This window comes from Saccopteryx leptura, chromosome 3 (genome assembly GCF_036850995.1).
Source record: "Saccopteryx leptura isolate mSacLep1 chromosome 3, mSacLep1_pri_phased_curated, whole genome shotgun sequence".
Lineage (NCBI taxonomy): Eukaryota > Metazoa > Chordata > Mammalia > Chiroptera > Emballonuridae > Saccopteryx > Saccopteryx leptura.
In genome coordinates this window covers 276,664,886-276,686,981 of record NC_089505.1, presented here as the reverse complement: position 1 = coordinate 276,686,981, position 22,096 = coordinate 276,664,886, and the positions used below count along the sequence as shown (strand labels likewise).

Here is a 22,096-nt window from a genome sequence, read left to right as displayed (position 1 = left end):
TTAAGCACACCAGATTGCTATTACTGTCTAAAAATAATGTTTTTCCATCTGTCATATAGAGGAAGCACACCCTTCATTAAAATAAAAAGTTACTGACCTCAGGCATCTGTCTGGAAATACCCTATTCATAGCCCCCAAGGCTATAAGGTTGACAGGAAATCTGAAATGATTCCTGCCATTGCATGATGTTGAAACAGTCCTTTTTTGAAATTGCAAATAGTGAAAATCTCAGATAACTTTGGCAAGATTGGGCAAGACTTACTTTTTAATTAGCATTTTTTAAGACAAAACTTTAATACACATGCTTCTGTTATATGCTGGCAGATCTTAAAAAGATAAGAAATTGTAAAAGATATTTATCCAGCTATACTGCATCATCTAATAGGTGAAAAGGTCAGAGCACCAAGTCCACAGGAGAGAAAGGAATAGACTGAGATTGTGAACAATCCTGACCTATATCTAAACCAGGGGCATTATAAATATATATATGGGTGTGAAAGCAGAGGAAGTCCAAGTGGTACGGAAAGCCAAGTGCTGTCAATGGTGACATTCAACTGGCACATGATAAAGAAATGTTCATTTTACATGACAACCCTGCAGTAGACTTATGCTTGCGTGCTGTGTCAAAAACCCTAAAACCTTGAAGTAAAAGATCTGGATACAAGCCTGACAACATCTATCAAAATAACTCTTAATCTCTGTGAGCCTCATAATATTGATCTCCTTAGAAAGAAAATGAAAGTGAAGCATTCCATTCCACTTAGGCCATGGTGTTGGGGAGATTGCAGAAGAACACACGTGAGACAGTACTTGGTAAAACATAAAGCACTATATTAATACAAGGTTGAGTGTTTGGAATTATTTGCCAATTACACAGCCCTAGCTGTTGTCACCCAACACTCTCCCATTGGCCTGTTTCAAACATGTATAGTTCTCCAATAAATGTTTTTCGAGTGCCTACTCTATACCGGTCCTATTCTAGGTTCCTTGGGTGTAGCAGTAAACACAATAAAACTTCTTGCCCTCTTGGAGTTTACATATCCAGTTAGCAGAGATTCAACAAACATTTCTGCATACCTACTATGTGTTAAACACATGGTGGAATTGAATATACACACTATCTGTCATTGTGTAATCTATGGGTTAGAAAGCAGCCTGGAGCCTGCCCAGTTTAAGGTGAACGATATATAACACAGCATTATACAGCTAAGATAGTGCATAGAGGAGACACAGAGCTCAGACTGGGGAGTCAGAAAGGCATTTTGAAGGAAGTACCACTCATGCCAGAAGACAGAACACAGAATGGGGGTGGTAAGCAATTTTCCCATTCTTTTCTGCATTTTAGGTATACTGGTCCTGTCTGAGGGGAGACCTAAGACATAAGGGATCTAGATGTCATACCACGTGGTAAATAATGAAAGAACTGAACTGCAGATGCTTAGTGTGGATTATGAAAGACAAACATAATTACCTAATTATAAATAAATTAATTTCATGTGATCCCAGGTAGCAAATTTCAATCAATGAACAAGTATAAATCTTCCTAAAATCTTTACTCTCACCTCTTCTATTTCCTCTGGGATTATCTTTCCCTCAATATTTAACTAACATCCCAAACCTCCATTCCAAAATTCCTTAGCCCTCTTCCCTGCTTTATTTTTCTTCACAGCACATAACACCTCTGATATATATATATATATATTTTAATTTATTTATCATTTATTAATCTGCCTACTCTCAAAATAATATGTCATGAGAAGGCATAGATTTTACATGTTTTGTTCATTTATATTTCAAGTTCCTAGAAGAATATCTAGACCAGTGTTTCTCAACCATTGATTCACTGGTTTGCCAGAAATTTGGAGCTAGTCTGTGAAAGAGTGAACCATCCGGGTGTTGTAAGAAGATCATAGACCCAATCAATGATCTCAGTCAAATTAGTTTATTTATGCTCAGAGTGATTTCTGCCTTAGCAGTCTCCAAAATAATTCTATTTTCACTAGTCCCCAAGTATAAAAAGGTTGAAAACCAGTGGTCTAGGTCATAAATATTTGTTGGATAAATTAATAAAAGTTGTCCAGGATATAAAAACATTTGCTTCATAGAACAGTTTATTTCTATTATAGAAATGTGACACCCTAACTTGGGAATCAATGTTATCAGAAAATGACACAATTAGGACTAATAGATTTTCCTTTCCTTAACTGCTTAACTTCATAACATGCAGTTTCTATTTTCTTCTTTGGGGCATATATATTAATATGCACAAAATTGCCTTATCACATAGTTAATGAATAGAGTATCAGAAGGGAATATTTGCTTTTGAATAAAACACAATTGATTTCTCCAAAAAGAGTACTGTCTCAATGGTAAGATTAAATTTATCTTTCAATTTCTAATTACATTGAAATCTCAATGCTTCTTACAGTTTCAATGTTAACTTCCATTTTTTTCTTCCATAGTTCCTGCTAATATTGTGGTATTAATCTCAGTCATGATTATTGTCATGGTAGCTAACATTCTATACTAACTATAATAGTAGCTAACATTTATGAAATATGCCTAGCACTGTTCTGGACACTTTACAAGTATGAAGTTATTTAATCTTATTACCAGTCCTTTAATTTATCCACTCTTTAGAGTTAAAGAACTGAATCATAGAAAGGTTGGGTAAAAGTTGGCAGTCTGTTTTGGGAAGCCTATGCTCATGGCCATAATCTTAGACCTAAAAATTTACTATTGGTTTCCATTTAGATAGGTGTTTGCAAAGCTTTGGTTAACTATATATCCGAATAAACTAAAACAATTGTCTGCGTCTGTACGAAAAACCTCTGTAGAAAAAGGAAGATTATTATTTTCTTGGAGTCCTGAGAGATAAATTGAACTAAAGTAGCCAAGGTTAAAATATATTTTGCTGTGTTTTTATTGCCTTAAATTTGTTAAAAAATATTTATTTACAAATCTATTTGTTGATAGTTGCGTGTCTTAGAGCAGCGTGTCTTAGAGCAGCAGTTCTTAAACTCTGTGGACCCCATTATACTTTAAAAAGTTAGTGAGGATTCAAAAGAACTTTTGCTTATATGGATTACAATTATAGTCATTTATTGTATTAGAAATTAAAATGAAGAATGTATTAAATATTTACTTATGAAATCAATAAAATAACAATAATATACCCATTACATGTTAACATAAGTAATGTGTTCTTATAAAAATAACTACAATTCCAAAACAAAACATTAATGAGAAGAATGAACTTGTTTCACATATTTGCAAATATTTCAAATATTTTTCAAATAAGAGAATACAGTTGGGTTTTCATATCTGTTCCCCCATTTAATCTACTGCAATATCATGATACCACGTAACCTCTGAAACTCCAGTGTACAAGCATGGGGAAATGAGGGCAAAAAAGGCAAATAACATCTTCATATTTTATGAAAATATCACTAACCTATGGACCTCTTGAAAGAGTTTCAGATGATCAGGGGTCCCCAGATCACACTTTGAGAACTGCTGTCTTAGATTGACCAACTAGGAGAAAAACAAAATAAACCTTAGTGCTTTTTTAAAGATAATTACATATGCCACAGGGCCTTCTATTTTCAGTTCTGTTTCCCTCCAAAATATAACAGTCTATGATGCTTCATAATTTGTAAAGGGTTTGGGAGACATTTCCTCCTTTAAGCAATTTTCTAATCAAAATATAGTCAACAACCTTAACATATTTCCAGATTTCTTTTTATCTCTAAGAGCCTTGCTTTGTTTCAAAGCATAGAAATAAATAAGTAATGAGACATCAAAGGTATTACTTACAAGTTAATTGAAACATTGTGAGTTTAGTTGTGGAACATTTTGGTTATTTATGCGAGTGTTAGGTTCTCTTTCAAGACCTCTGACTTTTCCTATTCATCTATTCCTCATATCACCCTATTTGCAACAACTTTTTATTCACTTGTCTTCATCAAAGGGCTAAATGTGTAAGGCAGAGTGCTGTGTCTCAATTTCCCAGGGCCACCATGCATTGTCATCCAAACTCCGTTGCCGGACTGCCTTGGCAAAGAGGCTCAGCTCTTGCTTCATACCTTCTGGAGCCAGTTTATTCATTTAGGGCAAGGCAAATGAAGTCTTACTCCTATGAAGCTTGCTTTCAGCCAGGGGAGACTGAAACTGAAGATCTAGTCTAATGTTAGGTAGTAATAGTCCGTAGAAAAAGGTAAGCACGTTATGGGATAGAGCAGGACAAAGGAGAGGTTAAGTAAGGTGGTCAGCGAAGACCTCCCTTAGCAGGTGGGATTCGCTAAGAGCTCTGAAAGAGTTAGAGAGAAGTCTATATCTGGTGTAAGAGCAGTCCTGGTAGAGGTCATAGAAAATGCTAATTCCCTAAAGTCAGAAGACACTCGGTTAATTTGCATATGAGGAAACAGTAGGAGCCACTGTAGCTGGAGCCAAATGAACAAGTGGTAGAGATATAGGAGCTGAGAGGTTGTTACAATTTATTCTAAGAGTGCCAGAGCCACTTAAAGGTTTTGAGTAGAAGAGTGTCATGTTTAAAGAGGATCCCTCTGAGCACACTTTCATCAGCCTAGGCTAGGGGCATGATGGAAGCAGAGAGACCAGTGGGGAGAGAGTTGCTGGTGGCTTTCACTAGGATGTTAGCAGTGGGAGAGGATGGTCCAATCCAGGTTCTTTTCAGATAGTAGAGACAGCAGAATTAGCAGATAGATCAAAAGTGGGATATATGAAAAAGTAACCATGGGTGAGTGGATTTTCTACTGAGCAATTGGGTAAACATAGTTGCCATGTACTAAGATCCCAAGGAATCCAGGGAACAGAAATAAAATGTTTTGTTTTGAATATATTATGTTTAAGATGCCTAGAAGATATACGAGTAAGGGTATTGACTTCTCAGTTGAGCATAAGAGTGTGGAACTCAGAGTTGTGGCCTGAGATAAAAATTTGAGCATTATTGCCACATAGATGGACATTAAAAATCCATGATACTGGGTAGAATCAAATAAGGAGTGAAAGTAGAAAGGAGGAGAAAGGGGGTCTAAGGAAAGCCCAGGAGACTTCCTATATTTAAGATTGAGAAAAGAGGAAGGTCCAGAGAAGGAAACCAAAATGAATGGCATTGAATTATGAGGAGAATGAGGAGAATGTAATGTCCTGCATCTAAACACAAAAGTTTAGAAAGTAGGTAGCAGCTACACTAAATGACAATTCTTTTAAATTGCTGCTGATTTTAAAACACCATCTGAGAACCTGATGGCTTTTCCCTTCTACATTCCTTTCTGGACAACAGGTCTACACCTAAGATTCACCTTAGATCAGGGGTCCCCAAACTTTTTACACAGGGGACCAGTTCACTGTCCCTCAGACTGTTGGAGGGCCAGACTATAAAAAAAACTATGAACAAATCCTTATGCACACTGCACATATCTTATTTTAAAGTAAAAAAACCAAAATATTATTTTAAATAATATTTAAAATAAAGAACAAGTAAATTTAAATAAACAAACTGACTAGTATTTCAGTGGGAACTATGCTCCTCTCACTGATACCAATGAAAGAAGTGCCCCTTTCAGAAGTGCAGCAGGGGCCAGAAAATGGCCTCAGGGGGCCGCATGCGGCCTGGCCCATGGGGCCCGTAGTTTGGGGACCCCTGCCTTAGATGTTTTGCTCTTTGTTTTGCTCCTATCCACTTCCTGGATTACCCCTATCCCATGCCATAGCATGCTTTTGATGTCAAAGACCAGGATCCTTGCCCCATATCCAGAGTCCATCTGTTCTCTAGCATAACATTTCACAAAGAAATTTGTTAATAAACAAGCACCATGTGTGTCAACTGGAAGCAATTGGTTTGTTGTATTCAACTAAAAACAAAAGATACAACAAGATTCACAGGCGCAATACGGCAACTGTTCAGTAGTTATTGTATGGAACATTAAATTAACTGGACTTTTTCATATTTATGAGAAAATAATTGATACTCATAATGATGTTTCTAAATTAATATATGGTCCCTAAAGCCTTCTTACTCATTAAAGAAAAACTAAGTACAGTGACTGTCCTTTAGGGTTAAACATAAAACCTCCTGTTCTAATTTTTCTAAAATCAGAAATTAATGTGTGGTCATATAGCTATCCTCTACTAACAAGAATAATTTATTGCACAGAGAATGATATTTTCTAAGCACAGTTAATAGGAGAATTTACTGGGATTGAGTCAGCAGAAAGGAGAGGTAGGGGGCATTTCTGTTCTGGGCTGTACATTGTGGTGGACTATCAACGACAATAAAAGAGCATGGGTGAGGGTTCAGTTCACAGTTTATGCAGGGAAGTAAGGTCAGGGTTTCAAGGCATGCATTAAGGCAGAAGTTGTCAGGAGAGTTCATAGACATTAGAAGAAAAACAGTTAGGAGGAGGTGAGACATTCATAATGTGGGGAATACATTGTGGTTCAGACTCAGTTTGCATGGCTTAGCCTTGAGGCCTCCTGTCGTGGTGGGAAATTAATGATATGAAAGAAATGATAGCATAAGAAATGGTTTCTGAGGCTCCAATATCAGACTGAGAATGAGTAATTGTCACTCCTTGTGAATGCTTTACCTACATCCCTGCAATGTCATCTACGGGTGGGCAAATACCTCCAGGCAAACCAGAGGAAATGGAGAGGGCCCTACACCACCAGAACTTGCCTGAAATACTGCTGATCTAGTGACTTCCCAGGTGCCTGGCTCTAGACATAAAGGGAAGAAGCTGAGGAAAAGTGGATTCTCAACTTCCATGGGAAGGCTGCTACCCCTTCATTTTTAAATCCCTTTAGTCGACCAACATTTTCTGCAGTCCTACTAGCTAGCTGGGTCTGTAGAGAGAGACAGGTGAATAAGAGAAAATTGTTGCCTTCTCGGAATCCCAAGCTTGGAGTAGGAGAAGATAGAAAGATGGACAAGCCAGTGAATGCAGTACAGAGGCCTGGTCTGGGTGTCATAAGGGGAGAAGGCAGGGCCGGGTCTGCACAGAGGAAGGAAACGAGGATGACTGAGTAGGGCTTTCAAAAGAAGTTGATGGCTAAACTGAGTCTTAAAGGACCACTAGAGGCTTTCTTGGAAGGTGATGCAGGAGGAGGCATGACATTAAAAACAATAGTAGCACGAGAGATCAAGTTGCATCCTGGGATGTGCAAGAAGCTTGATGCATTCAGAATGTTTAATGCATATGGCAAAGCGGTGAGAAATAAGGCCTGAGAATTAAAGGGCTGTTCCAGCTATCCAAATACAAATTTGGGATTTTTAATTGAGGAGTTAAAAAAAAATCCAAAGGACTTAGACTGTCAGTAATTTTCTGTGGTAAATTATAGCTGGGACTTTGGTTCTTAAATCCATCCCATGAATTCTGAGGCTTGAACATAAGACCTTAGCTCTCAGAGAGATTTTCATCAACACACAATTTAGCTGGAAACAGCCACTTCATGAGCTGCCATAGCAACTTTCAGAGTTCAGATATGGAATGAAAACTCTTTATCATCCCCAGACTTGATGATCTAATCATTCCTTTAACACACTGGATTGATTGCTTCCTATGAACAAAGGACTTTAATGTCTTTTCTAAACCAATGAATGAAAACCTCTGAAAAGTAGGGCACACACTTAGGGGCTGGCACCTCCAATATTAACTTCTGTCCTGATGCCATACTGTATTAAGAAGAGCAGAGACTCTTATGGGAAGTGGATATTTCTTTTCTCTCCAGGGAAGCTAACTGGGACAGAGGACAGACAATGTTCTCTTGATCTCTGAGTATCTAGGAATAGTGCTCACCCATTTTAGATATTTCTGATATAATTATCTTTCCATTATCTGTGTTAGTCAGTCTTTTACTCACAGCACCAAACCTAATACTTATAAAAGATTAAGTGCACATTAAATATTTGAAAGGGTGATTGAACCAAGAAATCAATGAATAAAAATTATCAGACTATTTTCTCTGATATTTCTGGCCAGAAACATATGGCTATGATTAATCAATAGGTGCATTTTACCTATAGCAAAGAATATTGGCAATGACAATGTCAGGCATTATTTGTGACATTCAATGTGTAAAAATGTATAATACTATTCTCTGTAAACAGAAACAAAGAGCTCATTAAATAAATATGTGAATTTCTTGCACAACATGGTCTTTTTTTTTAGCTAATTTTTAGTAGGCTGGAATGCCATGCGGTCTGAAGAAAATGTGAGGTTTCTGTTATCTTAAAAGATACAGACCTTATGATATAGTCCTAGGTTGAGAGCTAAGTGTTGAAGCTTCTTATTCTTAGAACCTCTGAATACCTGCAAGTAAATCAATGCAATTTTCTCTGGTTAGGGTTGTTTATCTGTTTAATGATCCACCTGCTCCTCTCCTCCAGCCCTCTCCCTATTTCTTTGTCTCACATTATTGAAAAGAGGATACTTTCTCGCCACTTAAACAATATTTTAGCAATGATACTTCCACTTTTCAGGCACTGCCCAAATGCAAAACAGACTCTTGACCTTTAGCTGAAGGAAGAAATGGGGTCAGTTGGCATGGGATGCTTTCCTTCCTCTGGCTGAAGATGAACTTAGCTGCATTTTTATCTGTTCTGTACACTTAAGCCACATGAGTAATTTGCCCTTGAGTTGAACTGCTGAATTTCATTTCAATAAAGATGTGTGTGTGTGAGAGAAAGAGAGAATGTATGCCTGTGCGTGCGTGTGTGTGTGCCTGTACGTGCATAAGGAGAGATTTGATCAACGTGAGAACTGAATGCAAAGACATTGGTTAATAAAGTGTCAAGGGGCCCAGAAAAATGCTCCATAGATGACTATTTGTGAGTTAGTGTAGCTTGATATGCCACAGCAGGATTCCAGAATAGTTGTGACTCAATACTTTGTAGGAGCTATTTGGGTTACAGCTCAGGAAAGGCCAGAGATGATCACAATGTAGTAAGAACGTCTCAGAAAAAAATCATGATATTGGAGCATGGCATTATTCTTCCCTCTACCACCTTTGGCCACATATTTTGGCATCAAATTGTAAAAATCCAATGATGTAGTTTCTAAGGAGTTTTACTCACTCTTTTCCCCCTGTCAGTTAATCGTCTTTGAGCAGAAATTTCTATAGTCTGCATTTTATATTTACATCTACCTTGGTTGGAAATAGAGTCATTCCCCCACACAGTTTTTGTAATCACTACACATATACTCACTCATTCTCTCTCATACACACACGAAAACCATTACGATTTTTCTGAAAAACAACACCAGCCACCTGCTTACGGCAGTTCTACTTCTCATAGTGATGACAACTGTTATTTGAGCCCTAATCAGCAGAGTACTGGGCTAAACTAAGTGTCTTTCATGCCCTGTTTATATATTGCTGAAGCCAACTAAACTCAATATGACCTTTACAGAGCTAACCATTCCAACAAATTGCAATGGGCAGTCATCTTTGTATATCTAAATCCAAGAATTAATATTTTAAAAAATGATTTAAAGCCATCAAATCAAATGTACTATCCATTTGAAAGTCTATGATTTGTTTAAGTGAGAAAGAGCTGAAATAGTTCTTTTCATTGAAAAACTCTCATAAATATTATAGTGCACTTCCTTCTCCTTAAAAAAAATTACCTGTTTAGTTCCAAAGATCTTAGAAAGAGCAAGATTTTAATAATTTTTGTACTTTGATAAACTTTCTAAAGGGAATTTGCATTTATTTCACTGGATGTTGCATTTCATTATTGACCAATTCATTTTCAACTTCAAGTATACTTCCAAGCTTCATAAATTCAGGCCATTAATTCAGAATGTGCAAACATTTAGACCTGTGGCTATTGTTGAATAAACATCTAAAATATATTTGACTAAATTTTGGGGTCCTTTCTGGTGGGAATTCAATTCTAAATTAATATATCTTTAAAATAAATGTTCAAGAGATGTTGAAATTTGTGGGGTTTTAATATTTAATTTTAACTCATAAATTAAAAATTATATTGTTTGACTATTTTATGTTTAGGTGTATAGTCAAAATGAATTCATTGTTGCGCTATTACCAGAACCTCAAATTCTGTAATTACCATTTATCTTATAATCACAAGTTTTCTCAGGCTGAGGGAAATTAATGTTCTTTATATTCACAAAAATCTTGTTCTTTCTCTAAGAGACCTGGCTGAATACCATTTTTTTTTTTCTCTCTCTCAAGGTATTCGGCTACAGAGATAATAGTGATACAGACTTCATACATTCTGCAGATGAGAAACAGAAATTTGTCATCTTGGTCAAAAACAGAAACTACTTTTGTGGCAGTAAGTAGAAGTTTCTTGTTCTTTTAAAACACTGGTTTCATTTCTAATTAATAAAATCACTACTTTATTAGTAGTAAATGCTTCTATCTCAGCCTTGTCATACTAGGCTACTAATTCTTTATACTAATTCTGTCATATTAATTCTTCTGAATATGTAGAAAACATTTTTAAAATAATCAATATTAGGAGAAAAAGATAAGCCTCTTTAACTACCCTTGCCTTGTTTATCACATGACAGCAGTGCATTTAGTAGCAGTGTAACTTCTTATCCTCAGCCCCCACCCATGGGGCAGTGATTAATACATGGGGCAATTTCTTCCTGACGCCACAATCTGTTGATATAGCCACGGACACTGACTGAGGGCCCGTGATAAGGTTTCCACAGTGACTTGACTCTACTAAAGAAGGGGGAAAAACAGGACAAGGAGAGACCATAAGGTAAAAGCTGTGTATTTTTTATCGTTGCTTTTTTTCTAATTAGATTCTGATTTTCTTTGGTGCCAGTAAAGAGGCCACAACAGTTTTTCTTAGGACTCAAAACAGGAGAAAAACCTTGTGAAACATAGAAAGGGGAAGCCAAATGTTATTCTCTTCTCCAAAATGAACTTGCCTTTTCCAAAATAACCTTACTTTGATGGGAGAGGTTGAGTATATTAGTTGAGTCTTAACTAACAAGTCTTGCTGGGGTTGAAGGGGACTCTGGCTGCTCTAAAATACACCTCTTTTCCCAGTCCATATCTTGTCAGGAATGAATGAGCTCCGGGATGAGCTAGAAGATGGAGGCCACAATAGTCTCCAGCCAGCACTCCCCATCTAATCTTACATTTTGAAGAGATTTGTGAGTGTTTATAATGCATCGGTGTTTAAACACAAATGCCTAAAAAGACAAGAGCTCACAACTTAGCAACCTTTTAATTATAGTAATATATTTTTCTGTGGGGGGAGTTCATTCTTTGCCCTTAGATACAACTGTGTCAGAAAAACCAGGCAGCATCCAGAGTTCTTTTTTTTACAGAGACAGAGAGAGAGATAGGGACAGACGGACAGGAACAGAGAGAGATGAGAAGCATCAATTATCAGTTTTTCTTTGCAACACCTTAGTTGTTCATTGATTGCTTTCTCATAGGTGCCTTGACCGTGGGCCTTCAGCAGACCAATAACCCTTGCTCAAGCCAGTGACCTTAGGTCCAAGCTGGTGAGCTTTGTTCAAACCAGATGAGCCCTAGCTCAAACTGGCGACCTTGGGGTCTCGAACCTGGGTCCTCCACATCCCAGTCCTACGCTTTATCCACTGTGCCACTGCCTGGTCAGGCCAGAGTAATTTTCTAAAGGGAAGCAAATATTTTAATGGGTGAGTAAGTGCATGTGTGTATTTGTGTGTGTGCACGCATGTGTGTGCGTGCATGCACATGCTCATAGGCACTTCAGTTTTTTAAAAAACATGAGCTACCATGGAGAGAAATGGATGTAAAAATGGACAGTTAATTGATTCTGAGACATATCACATTGAGTCTTTTCAAGGTTTGAAGCTTTGAATATCACCTCTCACACCAATGAATGCCATATTTGTTTGTAAGCACCACAGTGTCGAAGAAAGGATGCAAAATAGGCCTTGAATTCAGCCATTCCTCAGTTTAAATCCCTGCCACACATTAGCTGTGTGATATTTTGCAAAATTAATCTGCTTGAGCTTTACTTGTCTCATTCATAAAAATAAGAATGCCACCTTTCTTGCAGGATAGGTGTAAAAATTCAGCAAGGCAACATATATAGATTACCTAGTTGCATGTTTAGAAAGAGTAACAGTAACTCTTAATTACCTCTCCCTTCTCCACAGAAAACCATAGCTTGATTTGAGCTAATAAAATCGCAAATAATTATCATAATCTTTACTACTGGGCTCATGGATAGGAGGAGGAAGGGTACTAGTTTTTTATTCTTGAAAATATACCAGTGCAAAACAAATGGTTCACTTTCAGACAAGTCATGTTTACATGCTGAAAAGTGGGACTCCAAGTCTTTACATCTCCACTCCTTTTTGTCTCTCAAAGTTCCGAGAATCCCTTAGTTGGGGACAATCCTGCAAGAGGAAGCCAAGTTATTGATTCTTCTCCAGCCTTTAGGTGTGTGATTTCTGAGTCAGGATTATATACTTTTATGTTAGAATTTCATAATTGAAAGAGAGGTTACAATAGAGTGTTTTAAACGTTATGGCATATTAGACTTATTTGAAAAGCTTGATAAAAAAAGAGATTCGCAGGACCCATCCCCAAGGAGTCTTATTCTGGAAGTACACATGTCAAGTTCTTGCATTTTTTTTTTTTTTTGTATTTTTCTGAAGCTGGAAACGGGGAGAGACAGTCAGACAGACTCCCGCATGCGCCCGACCGGGATCCACCTGGCACGCCCACCAGGGGGTGACGCTCTGCCCACCAGGGGGCGATGCTCTGCCCCTCCGGGGCGTCGCTCTGCCACGACCAGAGCCACTCTAGCGCCTGGGGCAGAGGCCAAGGAGCCATCCCCAGCCCGGGCCATCTTTGCTCCAATGGAGCCTTGGCTGCGGGAGGGGAAGAGAGAGACAGAGAGGAAGGAGGGGAGGGGGTGGAGAAGCAAATGGGCACTTCTCCTATGTGCCCTGGCCGGGAATCGAACCTGGGTGCCCCGCATGCCAGGCCAACGCTCTACCGCTGAGCCAACCGGCCAGGGCAACTTCTTGCATTTTTAAAACACAAATATCTCGCCTCACCTGTGGTGGCGCAGTGGATAAAGCGTCGACCTGAAAATGCTGAGGTCGCCGGTTTGAAACCCTGGGCTTGCCTGGTCAAGGCACATATGGGAGTTGATGCTTCCAGCTCCTCCCCCGCTTCTCTCTCTCTGTCTCTCTCTCTTCTCTTTCTCTTTCCTCTCTAAAATGCATAAATTAAAAAAACACACACACAAATATCCCAAGTACCTCTGATTCAGTTGACCTGCACTGATATGGAGCGCTCCTGTCTTATAGGCTGTTTAATTCAAGGTCACTTACGGCTTCTGATTCAGTGGTCAACTACCAGGGGAGGGTCTGAGTTTTGTAGAGACAAAACATTATACAGTTTGGGGATTTACTTTAAAAAAACAAACCAAAAAAATCTTACTTCTACGAATTTTGCAAAAGCATATGATCATGGGAATGTATTGCCAGGACTTCTCCCAGGGCTTGGGGGGTGGGAGGTGAGCTGTGAATAGGAGGGTCTCTGAACATAAGCTTCTTAGCTTCTCAGTACATCCACATTAGAGTAACTCATGACAATCCATTCTTGTAATTGCTTCTATTTTACACAGTGAAGGAATTGAAGAACAGAGACTTTAAGTAACTTGCGATGGTCACACAGCTAGTAAGTGGGAGACCTGGGATTTGAATCCAGGCAATCTGTCTCCTGAGCCTGTCTTCTATTTACCATCACAACATAATGTCTCTAAGAGGTACTTCCTGTTTTCTGAAAGTCACAGAGAGACAATGCCTCTCCTTATTTCTATTATAAGAGCCACAGTTATATTCTTACCTGATGAGATAACGTGCTGATGACAATAAGTCAAAAGCTGCAATGATTAGGTGAATATTTTTGCATTATTAGTGACTATAAAGTCACTCTATTTACTTAGATAGTTTTATATTTTAAAATCTAAATTTAAAATACACAATCATTCATTCAATATACATAATTGATGAAGAATCTGGGTGAGTAAAAGAAGATACATCTCTGGCCCCTGGGAATTTATAATCTAATAAGCCCAGGGTGTGGATGGAGAGGGGCTGTGGGTGAGATAGACATAAACTTACAAGCAGCATGAGGAACTATTTGGAAAGCTTGACAATTGAAAGACGAGAAGAAGCACAGTCCTAACCTCTGGAAGAGAATAGCTGCATTAAACAAAAACAAAAGCAATGAAAAAACTTATAGACTGCTAGTGATCACGTCTGATATTCTGTTAGTCACAGAACCTGCAATTTTAACTGCTTGGAGTAAGCAGTAAAGTATGGTCACATGACTAAGTTCTGCTAGATGAGATGGAAACAGAAGTATTATGTGACAACTTCCAGAAAACCTTATGAAAAGACAGCTGCTTTACCCCCTTTGCCCTCTCTCTTTCCTCTCCTTTCTGCAGACTCGAATGCAAACTAATGACTGGAATTAGAACAGGTTTCATGGTCTGCAAGACACAGCACACTGAGGATGAAGTAGCAAACTCAGATAGGAGTCCTAGGGACCATAAAGCCACCGTGCCAACCTGGGGCCGCTGATCTCCAGCTTGTGTTCTTCAGAGAGGGACAGACCGCTGCCTTATTTAAGAATTATTTATTTTGGTTTTGTCATTTGCAGCTGACCTTAATCCTAACTGATGAAAACCTTTATTGAGAATGCTGACATCAACATCAAACATCATTCTATTAAGAAAGTTCCATTATAGAACAGGTAGAAATATAACTAACATTATATGAATGTACTTAAAAATAAAATATTAAAAAGAATGTACTTAAACATAAAAAATATATTATTATGATGCAATAAAATAAAATCATCTCCCACAAACTGTTACTTTGGGAGAAAATATTATTATTACTCCTATCAACTGCTAATAATCAAATTAGTGTTAGAGCTTTACCTTTGGAATTGTGTTCAGATGATTTTCACGGATACCATATTCTAAATTAGGTTTCTATAAAGGACATCTATTTGGGGGGTTCTTTTTGTTTCTAAATATTTGACCCATTTTTGTTTGAAAAATGCTTCACATATGAATGTGGTTAACTCTCTCTGCTCACTCTCCAATCCTCTATCATGCTTTATCCCCCTACAGCACTTACTAACATTACCTCCTACCTTCCTCTAGAATGGAGCTCCCCAGTACCCTTACAATAAACTAGTTTTTGTAATTTTATCATAGATTCTTTCCTTGATGATACTACATAAATGGCACACCTTGCACTCTCTGTCCTCATCATTCACAGCTAGTGAGAAGGGCGTGTGAGGGCTTAAAATGTGTCTCCTGGAATTTGGGGGACATCATGTCCAAAATATACTCAAAAGGGTTAAGGTGAAATTTGGTACTGTCCTTGAGTGAGCGAAGTAGAGGAAGAGAGGGCTGGGGCCTGCATTTGGGAGTTGAGTGAACAACCAGAGGCAGCCTTCGAAGGACGTGACAAGGGTTTTTCATGGGCTAGATGTCAGCCACAAACACAGGAGAGCTGTTGTGTAGTTATGTTAGGTTCTATCCATTCAGCTAACTGGCACATGATGGGATCTCAGCAGAGAGATGCTGAGGATGAAAGGACAAGTTGGAGAAAAATGCAATGTGCCACTTGCATCTTGGGAATTATCATTTAATGTATTTATTGTTGGGATTTCTTAACAGTCAAGACGGTTCCCATAAGAGGAAGTTAGATACCTGCCCCACTATGAGTGGACATCATACTAAAGAATAAGAGCTTTCTGGCACTTTCTTGTTTCCACTCCCTCTCTCGCTTCCCCCACAACACCCTGCAGCTCTGAATGGTTTAGCAAGGATCGGGAGGGGATGTGCAAGCCGGGAGACAAAGAAAGAACAGGTACCCTCTTCTCTGCACCCAAGTCCTCACCCTGCAAGTCATTAGCCTGCAGCAAACCTCAGCTGGGCCCACGGAAATGGACTTAACATTATGTCAGAGTAAACTTCAGCACACAGGACCAGACATTCTGTTTTCTGAATTGGGACTATGTTAATATTTTAAAACAATTGCAGAGTTTCTACTGACAATGACCTTTTATCTCTCACTGTCCAGATTTGTACCGAGGTTTAAAAGAAAATTGGGAGGAAAAACCATGTTGCTTTGATGATCATTCCCTGTAAGTCCTCCTTGTTCTAATGATCAGTTTCTTTTCAATATGATGAAATACTAAGCAAACGAGGAGGCAAGTGACATAGTCTTCTAGTCTTAGTTATTATTATCCTCTTTTATCTCAGGAATCATTGTTCTTTTGCTCTAATTTCTCCCATCAAGTGAAAATATGTAAAAACAATTTTTTAAATGGAATGGAACAACTTTAAAAGATTTTTTTCTTAACTACATTGTTAGTGGCTAAAACTGTTGCTCTCTCTCTCTCTAATTACCACATAAAAGAGATGCCCAGGAAAACAATCTTAATAAAAAGTAATTCAACCAATGCTAGAATTTCTAGCAAAAGAGAGAAGACATCTTCTATATAGCACCTTTCTGGCAATGCTCAAAAAATTTTATGGAGGCCCTGGCCGGTTGGCTCAGTGGTAGGGCATCGGCCTGGCGTGCAAAAGTCCCGGGTTCGATTCCCGGCCAGGGCACACAGGAGAAGCGCCCATCTGCTTCTCCACCCCTCCCCCTCTCCTTCCTCTCTGTTTCTCTCTTCCCCTCCCGCAGCCGAGGCTCCATTGGAGCAAAGATGGCCCGGGCGCTGGGGATGGCTCCTTGGCCTCTGCCCCAGGCGCTAGAGTGGCTCTGGTCGCAACAGAGCGACGCCCCGGAGGGGCAGAGCTTCGCCCCTGGTGGGCGTGCCGGGTGGATCCCGGTCGGGCGCATGCGGGAGTCTGTCTGACTGTCTCTCCCCATTTCCAGCTTCAGAAAAATACAAAAAAAAAAAAAAAAAAAAATTTTATGGAGAAAATTTCACATATGATCTGAGTGTATCAGACGTGAAGTATGTGTTGAACAAATAAATTGATAAATAAGTTCTCATATACAAATAGCATAGTTGGTGAACGTAAAGCAAAAACAAACATCTGAGACATAGAGGAAGTTGGTGGAGAGTGTGAAGCAAATGCCTTTTTATAGGAAAAGAGGAAGCGGTGTGAAAGGCAGGCACATTGTTTCATCAGAGGGACAAATTCTACCTATTCATGCTTGGAGAGCCAATTATGAAAAATCAGCCACATTGTCAAACAGTTGTTTGGCGGAGATTAATACTAAGTAAACTAACAAAGCACTATCTCTCAGAAAGGAGAAAATCTGTTCCTTCTAAATAAATTAATTCATCCAAGCATCAGCGAAAGAATTGATTGCTCAATCATTATTTATGAAGTCCTGTTAGCTACTCACTATTGTGGACGACATGGACTTTAACTAAGCCTCTGTCCTGTATCCAATACTTGAAAATTTAATGTTAATGATTGACAGTCAAACATTTTAAATATTTCTCTTAATCAGGTGTGCTTTTGGTTTTCTCACAGATACCACAGTTTTCGAGGTGGAAGAGATATTTCAGAATGCTTCACTGATATTCAGCTCCAAGTTTGTTAAATGTAATTCTTTATGTGCTGGACAAGTATTCTTACTATAAGTGCCTTGCTTGATAATTTCTTTATTGAAAACTTGGTTATACATGATGATGACATAGTATACATAACATAACTTTGGTAAACATTATATACACATCTAATGTGTCTTTGCATGCTCATATCTTTTTCTGTTGTCTATATTTATGCATTTTCACTTTGTTGGTATAGAAGTGCTATCCTCATTCTATATGCACTTTGTAATTTAATGGCAATTTTCTCATAATTCAGCTGAATGTCATTTCCTTAAGAAAACTTTCCCTGATCACCCAGAGCAGCTCAGGTCCTTTGCTTCAAAGCCTATATTTCTAGAAATGCATTTAGCATAACTGCAATGAGTGAAAATTATAATTTCTGTTTAATATCTAGTTCTGCACTGAGGTGTACTGTCATCGAGGGCAGAGAAAGTTCACTTTGGTGTTCCTAGCCTAGTACTTTGCATAAAGTGGGTACACCCAGCATATCACCTGACCCACATGAGGTGCTCAATAAATAATTGCGTGAATGAATGAACTTGAAAATAATAACTGAGAATCTACTTTGTGCTTGCCTTAACTGTGCAAATTATACAATAGTCATAGTTTGATTTAAGGCCATTTTTCTTGGCCAACGTGGTAGTCTTCCTTATCTGGACTTGCCAGTTTCATAGTCCAGGCCCTTCAAGAGTAATTCTGCTTTATTCATCCAATAAGTATTTATTTTCATCTTTTATATAATGTGAAGCTGAATTTATCTTCTGAATTTCTTTGATTACTTGCTCCTTACCAGCTAATCAGATAATCCTAAATAATTTGATTTGGAAGTGCCCTTAAAGACCATACAGTCCAAATTCTTTTGTAATAAAACATTCCTTCAGTCACTCATCTAAAAAATTGATTGTCTGACACTTTTTGAACACTTTTAATTGACCTAAAGAACTTAACTTTTTTGAAAGGAAGCCCAACCTTTTGTTGCAACTCTCAAATTATTGCAAAATTCTTTATGTTTTGTACTCTTCCATCCTCTACAGTCTCCTACAAGGGTCGTTACACTCTAAACAAAACCCTCAAGCTTTGCACAGTGGGCCTTCCTGTGTTGGAAGGAGGCTCTTATTTCTTCTCAAATAATTTAAACATCCAATAGCTCCTTCACTTGTTTATCATTGAAGTTCTTCACAACTGTTTTGCCTTACTGGTCATTTATAGTTTATTAACACTTTAAAAATGTGGTGTCTAAAGCAAGTAAAGTGTTCTTAGATGATCAGTTTAGTGTTTTGAACAGTGGGAGTTTTTAATACATGAGCTTCATGAGGCTTCCCAGATACAATACTAATTCTCTGGCAGTTTGTCCTGATGTCACAGGGCATAACAAAGCACCATTTTAATCAGCTAGACTTTGCCCAATACTGCAGGAAAAAAAATGAATAGCCCAATAACTGATGGAGGCACAGTTTTATTAATTCATTTTCTTTCACAAATGTCAATGATAATGAACCAATTAACCATTGCTTTGAATTGATCTAATTATTCGCTCTACCTTTTCCATCAGGACAGGCTAATGATATAAAACCATAGAATTGTTTATGTTACAAATTTTTAAATAATAATCAACAAATTAATTCAAAGAATTTCTGTCAACAAAATATACTACATTATATAAGAAATAATATACATTGTGAAAGGAAGTATTGATGACTTTTACTCCAGTCTGAATATCACATGTGGTGGATTTTATTGTAGCATATTCAGATCTAGATGTTTAATTAGATTATGTCACCTGAAACATAATTTTGGCATAGACGATATGATTTATCTCTGCTTCTAACAAATATTCCTCATAATCGATAATGTGTTTTATATATGAGCCATTTAAAATATTTTGGAAAATTAACACAGACACTAACATATCAATAGGTAAAAGTTAAAAAGAATATGTAGAAAATGGGAAAATATGCTCTAAAACACTAAATTAATTAGGTCTTGTATGTAATATAATCTTCAATGGAAGTTGCTAAAATCATTTTTTGAGAAGAAGGTAGTAATACACAAACCAAATATTTTTAAAATATCCATTTTCTTTTTTTAACTATTCAATCAACAACATGTATTGTATGTGTAAAATATGCCGGGCTATCGAGGTGCCAATAGTGAAAAACACAGGCTGTCAGGCTTCCTTGAGGAGGTGGCATTAGAGATAAAAAATGTAGATGCAGAAATCCTTACTATTAAATACTGAACTACAACTACTCAGATTTTCTCCTATTTGACAATTTTCAACACTTTAAATCCATACCATCCATTTTCCCTAGAAAGTGCTTTAGTTATAGAAGATATCTGATTGAAAGAAATATTTTATATTTCTCTTTTTTGAAAAAAGTTTACAATTAGAGAGGATCTGGTTTGGATTTTCTTTATAAAACAATTGTCTCAGAGCTCTTAATCACCCATCATTTTCCTCGAATAAAGCACCACATAAACCTTGATTATTCCTGAAGTTCTGGAGAAGATAATTGGTTATATCGACATAGTAGACAGAGGAAAAAACGTTTATTCCTATTCTTCACAGGGAACCAGAAGTTCAATAGAGATACTTCCTTAAAAATAAGCAAAACTGCCAACTCTCACTAGTTCAGTGTTTACTCTGACTCCAAGGATTGCGGAACAGGAGTGAAAGAAGCCCATGGTGGAGCCTGCTGACTCAGACTGGTTTTCCCATCGCTGCTAAAAATGCAGAGCTGGGTTGCATAACTGAGACTGTTTAATGGTCAGCCATGGAATTGAAACAGACACTGAGCTTAAGTAGTTTTTCATGCTCTAGTAAGTAAATTGTTAATGGACAGATAACACCATCTTAATCTCTGATACTACTTCATGGAAAAGCAATACAACCAGTCCCAGAGAAGGAGGATTTCAAAATAATAAATGAGGTTAAAAAGTTTAAAGCCAGCTGACTGCATATCTGGTTTGGAGTTTAGCATTAACTTTCAGATTGGAATGAGTGTTTGAATAAAAGCTTAACCTTGTAGAAGTAAGAGCTATTTAAGAGTGAATAGACAGAAACCTAAAGGACTTTGTACACCTGTAAAATATCACAGGATATGGATGAAATGCCAGGCTAGCCTTTGCTGTTACCACAAGGTGGACACCTTCTGTGGGACAGAAATAGACAGAAAGAAAGTGAAGGCTTTTTTTTTTTTTAATCAATAATCATCCTCTCTACTCTCCCCCAAGCTCAGGCAGAAAGCTAGAGAAAGACAATAAATTCCAGTGAATTGAGATGAAATAGAATTTAAGGGATTCCAGTCCATTGAACTGCTCTTAGGATTGACACTTGCCATCTCATTTCATAGGATGTGAATATGCAGGCAAAGTCTCTTAAAACATGATTCTTAAGTTTTCTTTGTTTCTCTTTCTCTTTCTCTCACTCTCTCTCTCTTTTCTTCCCTTTCTCTCTCTCTCTCTCTTTCTTTCTTTCTTTCTTTCTCTCTTTCTTTCTTTCTCTCTCTTTTTCTCTTTCTCTTTCTCTCTCTCCCTCCCTCCTTCCCTCCCTCCCTCCCTCCTTCCCTCCCTCCCTCCCTCCCTCCCTCCTTTCCTTCTTTCTTTCTTTCTTTCTTTCTTTCTTTCTTTCTTTCTTTCTCTCTCTCTCTCTTTCTTTCTTTCTTTCTTTTTCTTTTTCTTCTTTCTTTCTTTTTCTCTTGCCTGTTAAGCACATTGAAGGAATGAACATGTTTCCTTTTAACTGTCAAAAGGGAAGTCTCATATGACAGTGTGCTTTTGAACAAAACTGAGTGTTGTTTTTTTTTTTTTTTTTTTTTTTTTTTAAGTAACCAAACATTGGGGGTGGGGGGAAGGGAGTGGGGAGGAGGAAAAGAAAACCAAACATTTTTTTCCACTAAACCCTTAATCTCTTCATTCCTATTTTATTTCCCTCTCACTCAAATCATCTTTATTTTTAAAGGTTACTTAAGTTCACAGGAGTTCATTTCTTTATCATTTTGATGTTAACATAGCAATTTGATTTCTTCACCTTAAGGATTTTTTGGGACTGTGCTCATGTCTTAAAATTCTTACTATGTCCACAGAGGACCCATTCCCTGTGGCATATCAGGGAGAGGCTGCCTGGTGGTCTAGGGCTGAGCCTTCCATCTGTACGGAGGTAGATTGCAGTGCTCTGTGAGCCCATGGTTCTGTGGCAGAGGAAACAACATTGGGTTTGTAAGGAGGAGCCTGCCAGATTCCCACCAGATAATCATAATCACAGTGACAGTAATTACTCTAACGATAATAACTGTTATTGACTGAGTGCTTGCTCTGTGTCAGGCACAGCACTAAGTGCTTTGCAAACGTGTGTATTGGTCGCATTGACCTCCTTAGTTATTGGACTCCTGTTTTACAGAGAGGACATGGAACTTAGAGAACTGAAGAAACCTGTCTAAGGTAGCACATTGCTAGTAATTTATAAAAGAGAGAG

At 37.9% G+C, this 22,096-nt stretch overlaps 1 protein-coding gene across 9 annotated transcripts in view; it reads right to left on the bottom strand.

Moving 5' to 3' along the window:
- The window catches only part of SLC8A1 (solute carrier family 8 member A1), a 372,676-nt gene that overhangs the window by 337,114 nt on the left and 13,466 nt on the right, over positions 1-22,096 (bottom strand). For 2 of the 9 annotated variants that reach the window (XM_066378416.1, XM_066378415.1), the window contains exon 2: positions 3,455-3,534. The exons of 5 other annotated variants lie outside the window; for them this stretch is intronic. The gene's annotated coding sequence lies outside the window, so the exon portion shown is untranslated. Of the gene's footprint in view, positions 1-3,454; positions 3,535-8,267; positions 8,334-22,096 lie in introns of all 9 variants that reach the window. 2 more of the 9 variants (XM_066378417.1, XM_066378420.1) reach the window with 2 other exon arrangements.